Consider the following 19524-nt stretch of genomic DNA (forward strand, 5'->3'; position numbering starts at 1 on the left):
GCATGTTGTTACAGAAGTTATTTTGGTATATGGAATCCATATCATAGTCTGTCAGGAAAGCAGAAAGAACATGGAGGCAGGAGATGAAAAAGAGATGTCAAATACTCATGGAGATAATATAGTGGGAGAAAGGAAGTAACTATGAGCAAAATTACTATGTAACATAAAAAAGTTGCACAGTATACTATAAGTCAGAATTTACATTATAATCAATTTGGTACTAGTTTATGAATTACATATAAAAGTGAATAATGTCTCAAACAATTTTTGATTATTAAATATAAATGTATTTTTCTGATTCTTTTTCCAAATTTAACAGAACTTCTAACAACACATTGTCCGAAATGTCCTCATTTTCAATCAGCGAATCTACTGCTTCTACACATTGAACTAATTCATAGTCCCGTGATTCATCCATGAAATCTAAGTCATCATTGTCTTCAATAAATTTTTCAGCGTTGTTCTCCAGAACAATTTTGAAGGAAATATTCTGCTCTCCTTCCATTTTCTTGCTGTAATTTGCATAAAAAATAAATATATCAGTAGAGATAGGGCACTGTTGGGTTTAAGTTCAGACAGGTAGTTTTGATTTTTTAACAGTGAAGTTATCTTTGGGCAGTGTATGGTATCAGGCTGGAAGTAGAAATATAAAAAAGTGTATATCATAAAGCCTAAGTAAATTGATAATTATACAAGAGAAGCCTAACTCCATCCATAACTATAACAGAGAAGCCTATCTCAATCTATAACTATTACAGAGGGATAGTATATAACTATCAGAAAATGTTTTCCAAATTAACTTAAAGTGCACAACATACTTCAGCTTTCAAAATAACATCTTACCTTTGAAAAAGAAGTTTAAGTTCTCAGTGAAAATCCTTTTGAAATGTACTTCAGGAAGTAGTAGTCAAAATGGCTGTGTTTCCCTCTCTTTCTTTATATATATTCGTGTACATAACCAATCAAATGTCATGAAATAATAGTAGAAAATGAAAGTAACATTTTAATTGGTTGTAAATTCTAACACTTCAGATGTGTTTTTGTCAAGTAATTCACCTCAGGATATTTAAAGAGGGCTACAGGCCAAATGGCTCAATGGAATTCCACCAAATTTGGGAAAATGGTAGGGACTGGTATGTAGTATGGCCTATTCTATATTTTGTGACAGTGGTTTTTATGTAAATTAACTTTTAAAATTTTTGGGAGCGCTTCCCGGTGTGTGCCCCGGTACGCGTACCGGCAGCGCTACGGGAGTCCTCCATTTTGTGTTTTGGTAGATTTGAGACAGAAAATGGAGGACAAACAACGTTGGGAATGGGTATAAGGGGGCATGGTAGGCACTCCCTGACCCTCTAGGTTTTCTGAGGGGGTCTTAGGAGACCCATATAGGCGAAAAAAAAAACAATCTTAATTTTTCGCGGGGGGAGCGCCCGGTACGCGCACCGGGAAGCGTACCGGGGAGCGTACTTTGGTGAAAATTTGTGAAAAAAGTTAGAGTAAAATAATCATTGTGAGTGATCGGATGTAGGGTAGCCCTGAAAAGAGCTTTTGGTTTCTGGGGCTGAATTAGGTACCTACAAGTAGGTTCCAATGCACAATCTTAAATTCAGGAGGAATATTCTATTCCCCTCATCTGAGAAGTGCACACCATCTCCTCTGTAGATATCTTGCATATTGTAACGCAAGTTGTTGTGTATATTGAACCCATTCCATAGTCTCTCATTTAAGCAGAAACAGATTTATTCACATGTTTCCTTGCTTTCTCAATCTGTGGACAAAATTGGTTGGACCAGTTCCATTTTTGCCTTTGGCATATATTAGAAAATACCAAGGCAGTTTTTGGAAAAAGTGACATCAATTGCCCAAAGATGTCCTTTAAAAGCATTTCCAGACCTACCCCAGTCAAAGTGCCCAGGTCATTTCCACCACAGTGCACAATTATAAGGTCAGGGTGTGGAAGATGCATAAAGGATTTTATCAATGGTATCAATTGGTGACTTCTTAATCCTCTCTGTCCAATCCACACAATGTCCACATATGGTAAATCAAGGTTGTAAATACCTCTGCTAGCTGCGTATTTTTTACTCCAGTGGACCTAGCTATGACCCACAAACCAGACTTTTTAAAGTAAAGGTAATTGGCCTTTGAAGACGGGAGCAGTTAATAAAGGTTATTTTGCTACTTAAAAATATATTCTGAGTAAAAGTGATCCAGGTAATATAAAAAATTGACTTGTCATATAGGTACTGTAAGTGGATCTCATAGTATGTGATATTAGTATTATACAAAATGATGAACATGAGTGAGTCAGAGATGGTTTTACAAATACTTAAATATTGTGAAAATGTTGTATGAGCCTTTCTTTCAGAACGTCGGAAAAAAGGTAATTTCAGAGTTTCTTAGAGTTAATTTGAAAATATACTCATACATCTGACACTATTTGGCCAAAAGCAAAGGTACAGGAATGAGTAAAGAGTCATGACTGAAAAAAAGAAGTATATGAAAATAATGAAAATATTTCAGATGTTCTTGGAGCTTTTCTTCTAGAAAGTCGATGAAATGGATTTTTTAGTGAACAGCAAAGTACTTTGCAATGAGAAAAGGACCTCCATGATATACTATTTGGCCTCAAGGAAAAGTAAGTCAATCAAAGATTAGTGTACATTTGTCATTTGTCAGTATCTAAGGTTTTTTTTAAAACACAATCTTTTAGATTGTGTTTTTTTTCCCGCTGTCATATGATGAGTAATTTGAACTCACTGTTTTAAGTGAAATTCAATATATTCTGAGAACAGCAAAAATAAACTATGTAACATGTTGTACAAGTTATACTATAATTTGGATTGTGTAAATTAAATTGTATTCCCATTCTCTGACACTCATTTTCCTTTTTCCTCTCTCACTCTGTTTCACACCCATTCGTTTACTGCACTTCTTTCACAACCCCTCATTCTCATTTCAACTGTCTGCCTCCCCTCTCTCCCTTGCACCACTTTTCAGCTTTCAGTCTCTCTGCTTTACTTCCCTTTTCCGTCTTTTCCTCCTTTGCTCTTTTACTAATTCCTCTTTACTCACTGAGCAGTAGTGTCGCACTCTATCACTATAACTCACCCACTCTCCCTCGCTTATCTTTGTTTGCTCCTTTCTTTTGACCTCTTTTCTCTATTTTTCGTTCACTACCTCTATGTCCTCAGTGCCTCACTCTCCTTGTGTTATGTTCACTTGTGTTTATCTACCTTCTATCATTTCTTTTACAACAACTTCACTGCTCCTCTCTCATCGTTCTTCATCCCATTTCTTTTACTCTGGTTCCATTACTATCCCTCATTTCCTTTCTTTCAATGTCCTTCTCTTTACTTTCATCACCAAATTATTTTCTCTCAGTACCACTCTTTTAGTCGTCTTCTCCACTCTTTCCTTTTTTTGCTCCCTTACTCATTTCCTTTTGTCACTCATTGTACTCCACCTCACTCAGTTTTTCTCTTAGTGTGTCTGTCTACTAACTTCCTGACTCCATTTCCCTCAATCGTTGTATATTATCCTCTCTCCCTTCATCCCTTCACTTTGACTGTTCTTCACTTACTCTCAGTTATCTTCTATTTCTCAATCTTCTAAATGCATCCTTAATTAGACTCTTTTCCGTCTCTGTTATTATCTTTTTACTTACTACTGTTTCCTGACTTAGTTTTGCTAACTCACATTGCTTTAGTATCTTTCTTACCTTCAGTTAATTTCTCTGTTCTTCTCTTCCTCTGTGTCAGTGAATCTATATGCCTTACTCTTAGTAATTTGCTGTCATTCTATTTCTTTTTTTCTCTTTTTATCCTTCTACCTTACTTTATTTCCCTTTCTGTGTCCTTCACTCTTACTTTATTTCTAAATACACTGTTATGATTTGTAACCTCTTCATTTGTATATTTTAATTTAAAATACACATTTTACTAATTATAACTTATTTTTCTTCTCTCTCACAGATACAAAGTGTAGTAAAAAAATGTAATTAAAGTTACATTTATTATATGGTAAGTATGACTACAAACATGTATTTTGTCATCACCCTTTGCTTTAAGCTCACTAATATTTTCTCAACCAACCTCACTCCTGTGTCTTTATTCTGCATCCCTCACTTATTCTTATTCTCCATGTTTACTCCAATTTCCCTATTTCCCCTCTCATATTCAACTTCTTTCAATCCCTATTCTTTACTTCATTTACCCTCTGTTCCCTTCCTTTGCTTCTTCACTCATTCTGTTTTTCTTAATTATTTACCTTACTCCTACACACACACCTCATCCCTCTCTCAATACATACACACACCTCTAACATACACCCCACACACACACCACACACACACCTCATACACACAAAAAATGCCCCCACACACACTCTTCACATACACACACACATTCCATACACACACATACATCGCACACATATACACCCCACACCCATACACTCCTCACACATACTTCACACACCCTCACCTCCACCCACATCAAAACACCCCACACAGCCACACCCACAGACACACCTTACACACCCACACCCCGACCTACACCCACTGACTCCCTATAAGTCACACACACTGCATTACTTATCTTTCTTTGCTGTTTCACTCAAACCCATTCAGGTACTGTTTTCTTTACTCTCTTTGTCCTTTCTCTTTGTCACTCCCCATGTCTTATCCTAATTCAATTTTTCACCCTCTTTCACCCCTCTTTACTTACACTAACTGGTCTTTTCTTACCCTCACTCACCGTTCTTCATTTATCCCGGTTACGCCACTACCCTTCATTCTCAATTATTTACTGTCCTTTCTTTTTCTTTCAACACCCACTCACATTCTCCCACTATCTCTACTTTAGTCTTCTTCCTCTCTCTTCCCTTCTTTCGCTCCTTTAGTCATTTTACTTTTCTCACTTTCACTCTATTACACCTTCTCTGTTTTTTACTATGTAATAAACAATCCCTCTGTGTTCATCCTGTAGCTGTCTTTCTCTTAACATTACTCTCTTTGTGTTCTTCCCTCATGCTAACTCCTTCATTAAATTTTTTTTCCTATTTTTGGGGGGCGCGCCCCGGTACGCGTACCCTCAGAAAAAAAAACTGACAGAGATTCATTAAAAATATAGGGTTATTTTTATAAATAAAAGGTAGTTCTAAAAAGAACAGTTTTTTTTCTTCTTTTTGTTGTTTTATATATTTTTTAATGTTTTTTTGAACATTTTGTATTTTTTTGGCTTTTCAAAAGTTTTATATTTTTTTTGTATTTTTTATAGGGAAAAACAAAAAAAGGGGAATTGAAAATGGCTCAACTGGAGCAAAAAACAAAAAATGAAAAAAATTACTTTTCTTTGGGGCATTTGTGATTGTCTCCAGCAAGGTCGACGAGCTTTACGCTCTTTTCACCATAAGAGATGAGCTTGCCACAATCAATACATGTGATTCTAAATTTTGCAAATCGAGGTTGAATACAAGGCATCGTCTCCGTTGTTTCTGGTCCCGATGGACTGGGTTGCTTTCTTTTGGAGGAGGTCCTTGAATACTGGGGCAGGTTACTGGCCAGTTCCCTGATCTCTGCAGCAGAGTAGTTGTTTGGATGGTTGCGTGTCATATGTCTGATCAAGGTATTATTACCAAAGGAATATTTTTTGTTTGGGTTGCCCCTTGAGAGTTGTTCGCCACAGATTAGGCAAGTTACCCTGGCCGCATTCACTTTTTTTTTGCCCTCTGGGATTGAAAAAAACTCCCATACAATGTGTGGCCTTGGCTGGTATGGGGTATTGTCTTCAGCCAGCCATCTTCTCCCCTCCTCCTCTTCCTCTTCCTCCTCCTCCTCTTCTTGACCACCAATGTACTGTTGTGGTGGTCCTCTTGGTGGTGGTGGTGGTGGTGGTGCAGATGCTCCAGCTGTTGCAGCTACAGTAGCCACTTGAAAGTACAAAATAGTTCTCTCTATTGCTGAAACAGGTCTTCCTCAGTCAAAGGACTACGTCAGAATAAGGAAAGAAGGTGGGGTCTTTCATCATTTGCAAAAAACAAAGTGTCCTGAACCAATGAGAAGTGTTATTTTCAGGTCATATGACCCGGGCTTTACTCATTTGGAAACCAAAACTGTTCTGCACCAATAGAAAGTGTTATTTTCAGGTCACATGACCCGACACGCTTACGCTACGCGCCCCGGGGTGCGCCCGTAGTCGTGCTCCGGGGCATTCCCGCGGGCGCGTAGTGTAAGCGCGTCAAGACTTTGCGCAATCGTATGCGCTCGCGTGCTTCCGGGTGCGCTTACGCTGTGCGTCATATGACGCATCACGCGTCTACGCGATACGTCACGATGTTGTTTTCGTTCGCGAAAATAGCGCTAACGGGACGCTCCCCGCAACATTGCGCTGACCGGGGCGCTCCCCTGTACGCCCCCCGGGGGCAAATTTTTTTTTACATAATTATACAATATAAAATTCATTATAAAAAATATTTCTTTTCATACCTATAGAGATTTGCTATTAAAAAACCTATGAAATTCACTGAAAAAACCATAGGTTTCACACCAGTTATAGTTAGGAATTAGCATTTAAAAAACCTATTAAATTCACTGAAAAAACCATAGGTTTCACACCAGTTATAGTTAGCTGGAAATTTTACTGGCATAAAACCAATGAAATTCCCAGGATGTATGACGTTACAACGCATACTTTTACCACGCATACCTTTACAACGCGGTTTTTACCACGCATACCATTACAACGCATAGCGCTTAGAGGTGCTGGATAGTGGTAAGTATAATTTTATATTCCAACTCCAGTCCCCGTGGACACTAGGGAAGGTGTTGGATAGAAAATTAAACTTATTCCCTATCCTAGAGCGCCCCCCAGCGCAATGCGTTGTAATGGTATGCGTGGTAATACCTGCGTTGTAATGGTAGTGCGTTGTAAAAATTTCGTTGTAAACGTTACATACCAAATTCCCACGTTATAGTTAGTTGGACTCACTATAACTTGCGCTGCAATGCACTGCTGATGACGTCACATATTACATCACTCATGACATGGTCAGTGACATCACTCATGACATCACTGATGACACCATCCTTGTGACAGAGTGACAGACCTCCTTTCACCTCCTTTCACTGTAATGTAACCCTTGAAACACATATTCAAAAATAGAAACTAAAATTTTCAAAAAAATGGAGATACCCATACCAGTTACAACAACCAATTCAGTAATTCCACCATCTATATACACATCCACTCATTCACCAACAGTTCTATGTAGTCACTCATACATATACTCACTCATCATATGTAGTGATACACCTATACATCCTGTTACACACCGACAGTCATCCAAAAGATACTGTCACACATACTCACACATGCAAACAAACTATTAAACATTTATTTATTTGCATATACAGTTATACACACACTACCACTTTACTTTTAAGGAAACTTACACATACTTACTCTCTTAAACAATCACCTATAGAAACACATACTAATTTAAACAGGAACTCTTACAATCCCTCACTCTCACATATACTCACTAATATACATCAATATTCACATATATTACATTAAAACATATGTAGTTACTGATAAAGACACTAGTGAGACAGCCATTCACTCACTAACATACACATATACACACTCATCCACCCATACAGTCCTGAACATGTGCTGTTTTCAAAACACATACAAACAGAGAGTCAGTCATTCATGCATCTATGTGCTAAGTAATACCCCCACCAAACCATACAAACACTTATACTGATACTAAGAAAAACATCTAATAACCCATATACCTACACATGTAGCTACTCACCAACCCATGCAGCCACTTATACACAAATTGAAACATTAATAGATATATTTAAATATTTAAACATTACTCACTAATATTTATTTTTCAGAAAGACACACATTCACTGGATGGTGTCATCAGTGATGTCATGAGTGATGTCATTGACCATGTCATGAGTGATGTAATATGTGATGTCATCAGCAGTGCATTGCACGCGCAAGTTATAGTGAGTCCAACTAACTATAACGTGGGAATTTCATTGGTTTTATGCCAGTAAAATTTCCAGCTAACTATAACTGGTGTGAAACCTATGGTTTTTTCAGTGAATATATATATATATATATATATATATATATATATATATATATATATATATATATATATATATATATATATATATATACACGTATATATATATATTACCGCAACATTCTATTGGGAATAACTTTGGTGCCGAATGAGGGATCTGCCTGTAATTTTCCTTAACTTTGCCTCGCTGCGCTCCGCTCCTTCCCTGAAAGTGTCGGGGGGATCCGTCAAGCGGGGGCCGAGATAAAAGGGGGGTCCCAAAACGTGTTTTCCCCATGTTAATTTCCATAGGGCGGTTGGACTCACTTTTAGCCCGAACGGCTGAATGGATTTCCACCAAACTTGGCAAAATTGTAGGGACTGGTACCCCGATGTGCCTTTGCTATATCTCAAGATATATGCTCCAGTGGTTTTTACGAAAATGAACTTTGAAAAAATATATATTGGGCTACATTGGGCTATATGTATGTTAGAGCCCAAATGTAGCCCAATGTAGCCCAAAGATGGCCACCAGAGACAAAAAAAGCAAATGTAGCCCAAATATCAGCCAGATGTAGCCCAACTATAGCCCAATGACAGAATGTCCCAGAGTGTTCTAAAGAACAACTAGAGCGCTAACAGTCTTACTTATGACAAAAGTATGGCACACCTGAAGTCATCTTGATTGGAATAAAGTGTTAAGACTTAAAACATTTAATTTGCAAAGGAACAAAATGAGGGGGTTCATTTTGCCATAGAAATTATGATTAGTGCTGAAGAAAGAAAAATTAGGGCACATTTTGAGTGACTTCTCAAATCCTCTTATATTTCATTAAAAAAATTCTGATATGCAGTCTCCCAAGATGGCCACCAGAGACAAAAGAGCCCAAATGTAGCCCAAATATCAGCCAGATGTAGCCCAACTATAGCCCAATGGCAGAATGTCCCAGAGTGTTCTAAAGAACAACTAGAACGCTAACAGTCTTACTTATGACAAAAGTATGGCACACCTGAAGTCATCTTGATTGGAATAAAGTGGTAACACTTAATACATTTAATTTGAAAAGGAACAAAATGAGGGGTTTCATTTTGCCATAGAAATTTATATATATATATATATATATATATATATATATATATATATATATATATATATATATATATATATATATATATATATATATTCACTGAAAAAACCATAGGTTTCACACCAGTTATAGTTAGGAATTAGCATTTAAAAAACTTATTAAATTCACTGAAAAAACCATAGGTTTCACACCAGTTATAGTTAGGTGGAAATTTTACTCGCATAAAACCATTGAAATTCCCACGTTATAGTTAGTTGGACTCACTATAACTTGCGCTGCAATGCACTGCTGATGACGTCACATATTACATCACTCATGACATGGTCAGTGACATCACTCATGACATCACTGATGACATCTCAAATGACATCACTGATGACATCATCCAGTGAATGTGTATCTTTCTGAAAAATAAATATTTTTTATATATGTATATCTAAAGGTTGATGGAAGAATAAATGGGTAAATAAATGTCTAAATGGATGTTTTTTTGTGTAAAATTGATTGGTTAACTGACTTATTAAATATATCTTAGTGAATACATATATTAGCGAGTAATGTTTAAATATTTAAATATCTGTATCTGTGTCTCACTTTGTGTATAAGTGGCTGCATGGGTTGGTGAGTGGCTACATGAGTGTGTATATGGGTTATTAGTTGTTTTTTTGAGTATCAGTATCAGTGTCTGTATGGTTCGGTGGGGGATATTACTTAGAGCACAGATGCATGAATGAGTGACTCACTATTTGTATGTATTTTGAAGACAGCATGTGTGCAAGACTGTATGGGTGGATGATTGTGTGTATGGGTGGGTTAGTGAGTATGTGTTTTTATAATTGATTGTTTAAGAGAATAAATATGTTTCCGTTTCTGTAGAAGTATGTGTAGTGGTGTGTATATAGCAGTATAATCAAGTAAATGTTTTTTTGATAGTTTATTTGCATGTGTGAATTTGTGTGTGAGTAACTATATGGATGAGTATTAGTGTGTAACAGGATGTATAGGTGTATGAGTACATATGATGAGTAAGTACATGCATGAGTGACTATATAGAACTGTTGGTGAATGAGTGGATGTGTATGTAGATGTTGGAATTACCTAATAAGTTGTTGTAATTGGTATTGGTTTCTCCTTTTTTAAGAACATGTTAGTTTCTATTTTTGAATGTGTGTGTCAAAGGTTATTTTATGCTGATAGGAGGTCTGCCACTTTGTCACAAGGATGTTGTCATCAGTGATGTCATGAGTGATGTCACTGACCATGTCATGAGTGATGTAATATGTGACGTCATCAGCAGTGCATTGCACGCGCAAGTTATAGTGAGTCCAACTAACTATAACGTGGGAATTTCAATGGTTTTATGCGAGTAAAATTTCCACCTAACTATAACTGGTGTGAAACCTATGGTTTTTTCAGTGAATATATATATATATATATTGCAGAATTCATCAACGTTGGGCAGGCAACATAATATATTTCAGAGAAAAAACGACACCCTTGAGAGAGTTTTCTCTTTAATTTAATTATCTTGTAACCTACTAAAAAAGCTTTCATCGCCTTTACAAGGCGCCTGGAACGTCTCGCTGCTCGTCTTCCACGTGACCGACAGAAAGAACGCTTATGAGGCGTCACATGAGGACGCGCTTTTCATTATAGCTCCTCTTTCAGCCAAAGTCTAACACTGCATTCAGATATATTTATTGAACACCCAAGGTTGAGTGGTGGATCAATGGTGCCTTCCCACTCCTCACTCACTTTAGATGTGGAAACTGCAGGCACAGACTGTTATATGATTTGTAGCTGTAAGAGACTCCGATTTCGACACGAAGACGCGGCTGTGCGCTAGAATGTGTTTTAATTTAATTGTATTTAGAATTTTCAGTATCAAAGGTGTATATCACCTTGCCCCCAGGCTAACAGACCATAGTAGGCAATACAGCACCCACAAGGACAAAGGGTATGTTGCCGAAAATAGTGATCATTGACTGAATCAGCATATCAAACATCCATAAGCAATTCTGCATTGTCGTCAAGAGAAAGTAAAGCAAAGATCGGCAGATAGTCTAGGACCTAGCCGCCGCCACGTGCACTACCTTTGCGAAAAGGGATGGTAGAACGTCCCCATGTTTTTCCACCATAGTAAACACTACAATCAAACATTTAATGCAAAGCTCATCAAAATCCTACCCACTTTAAGACACACCCAATGCCACCGATGCCGAAGCGAATTATTATGCCTCTCTAATTTTGGCAGATCTAATTAGCTGGTCTAATAGCAATAAAATCATCCCCATCAACCAATCTGGTTTCCGAAGAGGCTCTAGTACCATTACAAACATATTATAGCTACGTCTGATGGCAGAAAAAAGTTTACAATGGCAAAATAACTTGTTTTTATGCTTCGTTGATTTTAAAGCTGCCTTCGATCGAGTTAATAGAGGCATTTTATGGAAAAAGCTAAAGCTGTGGGGTCTGCCAGATAGAATATTAAAACCGATCATGGAATTATACTCGGATACATGGATGCAGGTAAAAATAGTTGATGGGATGAGGCTTTCAAGAAAAATCTATACGAAGGAAGGACTCAAGCAAGGGTGAGTCCTAGCACCTCATTTATTTAAAAACTTTTTTGGGATAAAGACATAAATCTGTACAAAACGACTATGTAAAACTCTAAAAAATGTAAAGTGCACTGTTAAACTTACAACCCCAATGTAGAGCGATAAGCATACAACAAAATATTCATACATAATCAATCAAAAGCCATCCAGACACATACATCATTCACACAGGCATATAAATGTGGGTAAAGGGGAGACATAGAGTTGCAGGGTCTCCACAACCATATAAGATGGATGTGTTCAGCAGAATCTGAACAAACAAGGTCGATGCATGTTTCGGTGCAGTACAAAAGGTACCATCCCCAGGACCTTTCCAGATACCACAAGATCACAGAACACACGGGCGATACACAATATAATAATGTAAGCAATACTTCAATGAGAGATGGCCACCACGACGCTGTCATAATGTACAGCAATGTCCTATGATGAACGATATTCTAGAACACTCACAAATAGTGTCCTCTAGACTGAGGTTTAGATTTCCAGATATATTAGAACAGCATTCAGTTGTATGCTTATCTGTCTACATTCGGGGGTTATAAGTTTAACTGTACACTTTTCATTTTCTAGAATTTTACTCAGTAGTTTTGTACATATTTATATCTTTATCCCCAAAACATTTTTCCAAAAAAGGAGAAAAAGATTATTCTATCACATATGTGTACTTGGTTTTATATAAAACATTAGACAGATTAATGGAAGTGTTGATATATATGCTTCCAATGTTAAACAGAGATTCACAATGCAATAGGTTTTGCATTTACGCAAGTTTAAGCTATTGGCATTGTAAAAGACAATGCCTATTATTTTATGTTTTTTAAAACATAAATTAAAGGGATTGTCGTTTACAAATCCAATAGCTTAAACTCCCGTAAATGCGAGACCTATTTCATTGCAAATGCTTATTTAAAGGAGGCCTCAAAGTGGGTCTCTATTGGGCTCTGCTTTTACCCTGGCACAGGTGGTCCATTTTTTCCGGACTGCAGTGACAGCAGGCACATCGATGTGCGCTGCTCACACTGCTCCCTTCTCACAAGTGGAGAAGTTATGGCATAACGTCATCCCAGGTCAGAGTTGAATGGGAAGGGAAATCCTTTAAAGAGTGTAATTTCCCTTCCCTTTTTGAAACTCGGGAGCAGCAACATTGTCGTGGTGTCAGCAGGGCTTTAAGTGGAAGCTTTTTCAATATTATATACAAGCCATAGTTGCTGCTTATTTATTGTATGCAACTAACAACCATTGTCAAAGCCAATGGTCCTGACTTTTTGTAGGTATGATGTTACTTGTATCATATATCTGGATGCAATGACAAAAACAGCAAAATACAAGTTGAGCGGCACACTATGCGAAGCACAGACTTTTAGCGTACGTGTTTTTAAGCCACGCCCTTAAGTACATTGGCCATGCCCCTTTGAGAGACCCCCCAGTTTTTTCATCCCACTTAAAGCCCTGAGCGTGAGGTCTCAGGTTCTCTGTGTCAGCACGGTTTACAGTGTACAGATTTGTTTTTAACATTAGGGGTTGTGCTGTGGATGTAATCTGCGGTGCATGGCTGTTTTTTTTGCAGTGTGTTAGCCCCGCCTGCTCGCCTCTGTCGGGATTCAGGACAGCTTTTCAGATAAACAGATATCCTCAGGAGCGAAGAGAGAGCCCCAGCTCTCCCAAAAGGTATAGCCAACTCTAGCCACACAAGGGTTAACAGAATACTGACTAATACCCCCTGGGAGAGAAGAGACACTTCGGGACCACCAGGAAGAAGTTCAGCTAGGTCGGCCAACGGCAGTAGGAAAACCAAGGAAGGTGTATCCTCGGCCCTGCAGGACAGCAAAGAAAACAACAAACCAAGAAAGGAAAAGGGTTAATTCACTATCCCTATTCGTAGCAGTGAACTTTTAGCCGAGGGCAGGCTGTGTACAATCCCAAACTTACCGTATGTAGGAAGTGTCCCTGGATAATGAGAGGTATCTGGCTTCTTAAACATAAATTCAGGGAACTGGTTTATCTTAAGTCAGCTTTACGGATTTCCGAAATAACTGAGAGGCATACGTCTGCCCAGGAGGTAGATACCAAATAACAAAAACAGCCGAAGGAATATAGTAGAAGTCCAGTCTTTACACACAAGTATATGGTTTGAATGCACTCCGTGAACAAATATTGCCAAAGGAGCTGAACACGTGAGGCCGTAGAATTTCCTATATGCTTCTAAACTGACTTCAAATAAAAAACAGAAAAATAATGCTCCTCGTGTTCAACCGAGGAAAAAAGGTATAAGTACTTAAGTTACAGCTCTACAGCGCGCTCAATAGGGGTTGTGCAGCAAAGTCCATGCAGCTGTAGGCTGGTGGGAAAAAACGTGGTGAGAGCGAGACCTCGCGCTGAGGAAAACAAACAATTACAGCCAGGAGACAAAGAGAGTCACTCGGCAGTACCATATCAGGCTGCTTTCCTTTCAGTGTCTGATGCAAAAGGTAGTGCATCCTCGTACCAAACAACAGCGCGTCCTCGCACCAAACAAAAAATAAAACAAATGGAGAGCCAGCAGGAAAGGCAGCAGAATCCCCAGCTGCAATGTAATCACTCATCAAGGAACGGTCAAATCAAAGGAACGAAGGTGTTAAGAATATGGTTTCAAAAGAGTTCCTAAGGTTGCGTTAAAATTCTTTACGTTGCGATAGAATTCGCTACAGATGCGTGAAAAGTTCACAGTTGCGTCACAGTACCTTTTAGTTGCAACAAAGTTCCAAAAGCAGAAGCTGGTGTGGTGGAAAACAAGCGATGCGTTGCTCCTGAGACCCTGGGGAGGCGTTTGCGACAGCCCCGCTCCAGCAGCGGGCGTGTTGCGACGAATCCGGTCTGTATGGGGAGGAAGGCCACTTGTATGGATTCCGGTGCGTAGGTTCTGTAGGAAGTCTGTTCTCGCAAAGGCACGATGCGACGATCTCATAGGGGCTGCGACGATCTCGTAGGGGCTGCGACGATCTCCGGGGTGACGATGCGCGGTCCAGCAGTGATCCTCTCTTTTGCAGCTCCTTGATGCGATGGTTCTGCGACGATGCTCGCAGTGACGTGATGCGGTCCGCAAGCAAGCGGTGCGGCGATCTCACCCAGCAACGACAGGCTCTGCGACGACACTCGCAGCGATGTTCGATTTTCCCCCACCGGTCTGGTGCGTCCCGCAAACGAAGGATGCGACGGCTCTGGCAGCGGCGTCAAGCGCTACGACGATCTCGGCCTTCGTAGCGGCAGGAAACTTCTCACACTGTCGGGGATGCGCTCCGCAAGCGAGCGATGCGACACTTTTCAATTTCAAAAGGCTCTCAAGCTTAGTTTCAAGCTTCCCAGCCCAGGTACAACTTCCAGAGGCCCCACAACTGGATCAAGCACTCTAGGAAGGACAGAACTCTCTCAGCAGAGTTCAGGGAAGCTGGGGGTGAAGTCCTTTTGTTCCTGGGACTTCAAAACAGGGAGCCAGCTCTTTTCAGGCCCTTGGAGATTCCTTCAAGACAGGGTACACAGCTCAGCAGCAAATTCCTTCCCCTCTCCTTGGCAGCAAAGCAGCAGGTCAGTCCAGCAGAGCAACAGCAGGACAGTTTTCCTTCTTCAGTTTCAGCTTTCTCCTTGGCAGAGGTTCCTTCTTGATTCCAGGATGATCTAATTTTCTGTTGTCAGGGGTCCTGTACTTATACCCCTAAAAGTCTTTGTTCTCTTTGTGCATGTGAGCCCTGAGCCCGGTCTGAACCAGTTCTGGGTGTTTCTTGAGCACTTTGTTTTCCTGGCTTCTCCTTTCCTTTCAGAGTGAGGGGCAGGGTCGTCAGCCACCCAGCAGGAGGTGGAGCCAGCATTGTGGAAGGCAGGCACAGCCCTATTCAGGCCCAGGTGCTATCTCCTCCCACCACTCAAGTTGCAAATGCAGTCATTCAGCCTAGGGCTGACTCAGCCAGCCTCCTGGGGAATCCCCAGCCCCTGTCACTCTCAAACCAGACAGTCAATACACAAACAGGCCAAGGCACACAGGAAGGTCAGACAAGAGAACAGCAACTTTCTAAAAGTGCTGTTCTCAAACACAGGATTCAAAAACAACCTTTCCTAAAAGATGTGTTATTAAATTCTGAGTTCAAGGATACTAGACTCTTATGTCCTATCTTGTTCCTATGGGAAGAAATGCTGGTAGCCACTGTAGCCAGCATCCCCCATGTTAACCTATGGAGCAAGATAGCCTTACAATAGTGAAACACGAAAATGGCTGTAATTCACTGCCAGAGCATGTCACCTGCACCAGTACATGCTCTACCTTTCACATGCACTGTACCCTGCCCAGGGGGGTACCTTGGGCCTTCCATAGGGGTGACCAATGTACACAAAAAGGGAAGGGTTAGGCCATGGCAGTTTACAGACTGCACACAGGCACTGCGGTGGCAGGCCTGAGACACCATTTTAGGGCTACTCATGTGGGTGGCACAATCAGTGCTGCAGGCCCACTGGTAGCATTTGTCATCACCAGCCCTGGCACACCCAGTGCACTTTACTAGGGACTTCTTGGTGATACAAATATGCCAATCACAATAACAATTTACACAGAGAGCATATGCACCTTAGCACTGATCAGCAGTGGTAAAGTGCGCAGAGTCCTAATGCCAACAGCCACTGGTCAGGAAAAATAAGGGAGGAAGAAGCAAAAAGTTTGGGGATAACCCTGCAAAAGGGCCAGTTCCAACAGTTATTGTGTTGAGACCAGAGATTAGTGTGCATATACAACAAAGTGTAATCTACTGGAAGAATAAATCACTTGATGAGATCCTGAGGTATGCAAAATATTCCAGTGATGCACAAGAGATGAAGCAGAAAAAGCGTAAAAAGAAATTCATGGCTCAGACAATGTCTGCTCAGAAATGTTTTCAGAGTTCTTTTTTGCAGGAAATCAAGGAGGTATGCAAGGTGTTGTTGTTTCATAAGCAGGATTTGAGGGTTACTCAGGAGGTTTTGGTGTTTCACAAGGTAGTGGCCAAGGTTTTAAAATTGAACCAAGTTCAGGTATGGATAATGCCACGCTGAAGAAGATGAACCCTTGTCATATTTGTAACAGGATTGGGCATTGGAAGAGGGAGTGTAGGCTTAATCCTGATGCCGTAAATGAAAATGTACAAATACAGAGAGCAGTGCAGATACAGAACATGCCAGTACAACAGATGCAGACGCCAATGCAAAAACAAGTTCCGATGATGCAAGTCCTTCAAACCCAAATGATCCCACAAAATATGGGAAACCCATGATTTACTTTAAACCAGATGCCAAAAGCAAACATAAACCCTTTCCAGAACCAAAATCAAAATACATTCCAGCAATTTCCTGTTTTCGATAATGACAGTTCAGGCTCCATATTTTTCAATGACGGTGCCTGAGGGGGGAGGAAGATTGCGAGCTTGCAGCAGTCTTAGATGTAGATCAGAGTAGTTCATTTGGAGAAGGTGAGGTGAATGGCCACCTCGTATCATCGCCTATTGATACTGGTGCAACCAGATCCACTGTTAGAATTGTGGAAGTCCCAGATTTACCCCTCTTGGGAAAGAAGATCCCAGTTGTAGGAGTTTATAATAAACAAATCACCAGTCCAGTTTCACAAAAAGTTCCTGTAAAAATAGGTTCCATTGAAGAAAATCACCAGTTTGTTGTGTGTGTTATGAGCCCTGTAAACTGTTAGGGAGAGATTTATGGTGAGTTTCAGACTCATGATGAGATGTAGAGTTTGAAATGTTTCCATTAGTGACAATTGAAGAATTACCCTCTGATTTGAGAGAAACTGTGAACCAACGAGTGTGGGATCTGTCAAAGAAAAATATTTTACTCATTAAAGGTGTAGAACCAGTCCAAGTTACCTTAAAGGCAAATGCAGTATGTCTGAGAACACCACCGTACCATCTGACACCAAAGACAATTGCTGGAGTAACACCTGTAATAGAAGACATGATACAGAATGACATTTTGAGGGAATTGTTCAGGAGAGAGTCCTTGTAACTCTCCGATCATGGGTTTACAGAAACCCGAAGGGAAATAGAGGATATAACAGGACCTTTAGAAAATTAATGAAATTGTTGTTCTATGTTGTACCATGGTACAGAGTCCAGCCACTATACTTTTTCAATTCAGTGTACTGCAGAATGGTTTACTGTTCTTGATTTTGCCAGGTTGTCTTCTCAGTGCCGTTGCACAAGTGTAGCCATTACTTTTTTTCCTTCGTGTTTCAGCAGATAGTTTTGGCATGGTGCCGAGTCCCGCAAGGGTATTCAGAGACTGTCTATTTTCAACCAGGTCTTGAAAAAGAACCTGAAGTCATTTCAGATGCCCTACAGATCAATACTCATGCAATATATTGATGACCTGCTTTTGGTGTCAGAGACACAAGAAGCCTGTAAACAAGATTCCATTCTACTATTGAATCGTCTGGCTGAGAACGGACATAAAGTACTATCAAAGGGAAGTTCAATATCTGGGACACATAATTGAGAATGGTGCTACAAAAGTGTCACCAGAGAGAGTAGTGGTGGTTCTTCCAATGAATCCATCTCAAACTCAGAAGGAAGTTAGAATGTTTTTGGGAATGGTTGGCTACTGTAGACAGTGATTACCAACTGTTACTAGTGGAAAGCCTTTACTGAGGCTGATGCACATGGAGGTGTCTGATCCGCTTCCTTGGAACAACGTTTGAAAGCTTTCCCAGAGCTGAAAGAAAAAATGTGTTTTGCCCCAGCTCTAGGAATGCCAGATTACAGTAAAGAGTTTACATTGTTTTGTATTGAGAGGGAGGACAGCACGCTCTCAGTGCTTACTCAGATGCACAGTGATGCTCGGAAACCTGTGGCATACTACTCACCACTCTTGACCCTGTTGCCGCAGGATTGCCCTGCTGCCTTAAAGCGGTTGCCACAGTGAGCACAAGTCTGGAAAAGAGTGAGAGCATAGTAATGGGATATCTTTTAACTGTAATGTTCACTCACTCTGTTGAACTACTATTGACACAAACCAAAACCCAATACCCAAATTGTAATCAAGGAAGATTGAAAAAGAACATATCAGTTGATCGGATTCCATCACTTATCCCTGCGGAGACAGAGTCAAGTGATAAAAGTGATACAGCAGGAGATAAACAAAAACTGAGAAGATCAAAAAGAGCAAGAATGCCTTGTTGAAGGTTTCAGTACATTAGTGGTCTTACTATGTGGCCTTAGTATTGAACATCACAGTAGATGAGTTGTGTGATGTGAAATCCTAACTGTTTGAGCCTCCATGACATCACCACAGTAATTATTGTTGGATACTAATGTTTGACAAGAACAAACTCTGCAATTACAAAGAGGCATCAGAAAATCTAAAAGGCTGTTTGAAAAGTGTAAAGAAACTGATGCTAACTAATTCTCATTTTTTATTTTAAAGAAGATTTACTTAGTCCTGAGTCTGCATTAGAAAAAGAGAGATACTATTTTTAGAAGAACGCGTAGTAAGGTTAAGGTTAGTCTATACAAAGATTGCTTTGCTAAAAGCTAAACACATTAAGAAGCTTCTTACAGAACTGTGCAATGAACTTTTGAACTTGGCTGTATACAATCTGGTTCTAGACAAACATGTGTTGCCTTAGAAATAAGTGTAAATATATTATGTGTTTATAACCGTAAGAATAACTGTAATAATGATTACAATAGTGCTAGTAGGGTTTTATTTGACTCCCAAGA

Source organism: Lissotriton helveticus, chromosome 12, assembly GCF_964261635.1.
Source record: "Lissotriton helveticus chromosome 12, aLisHel1.1, whole genome shotgun sequence".
NCBI lineage: Eukaryota > Metazoa > Chordata > Amphibia > Caudata > Salamandridae > Lissotriton > Lissotriton helveticus.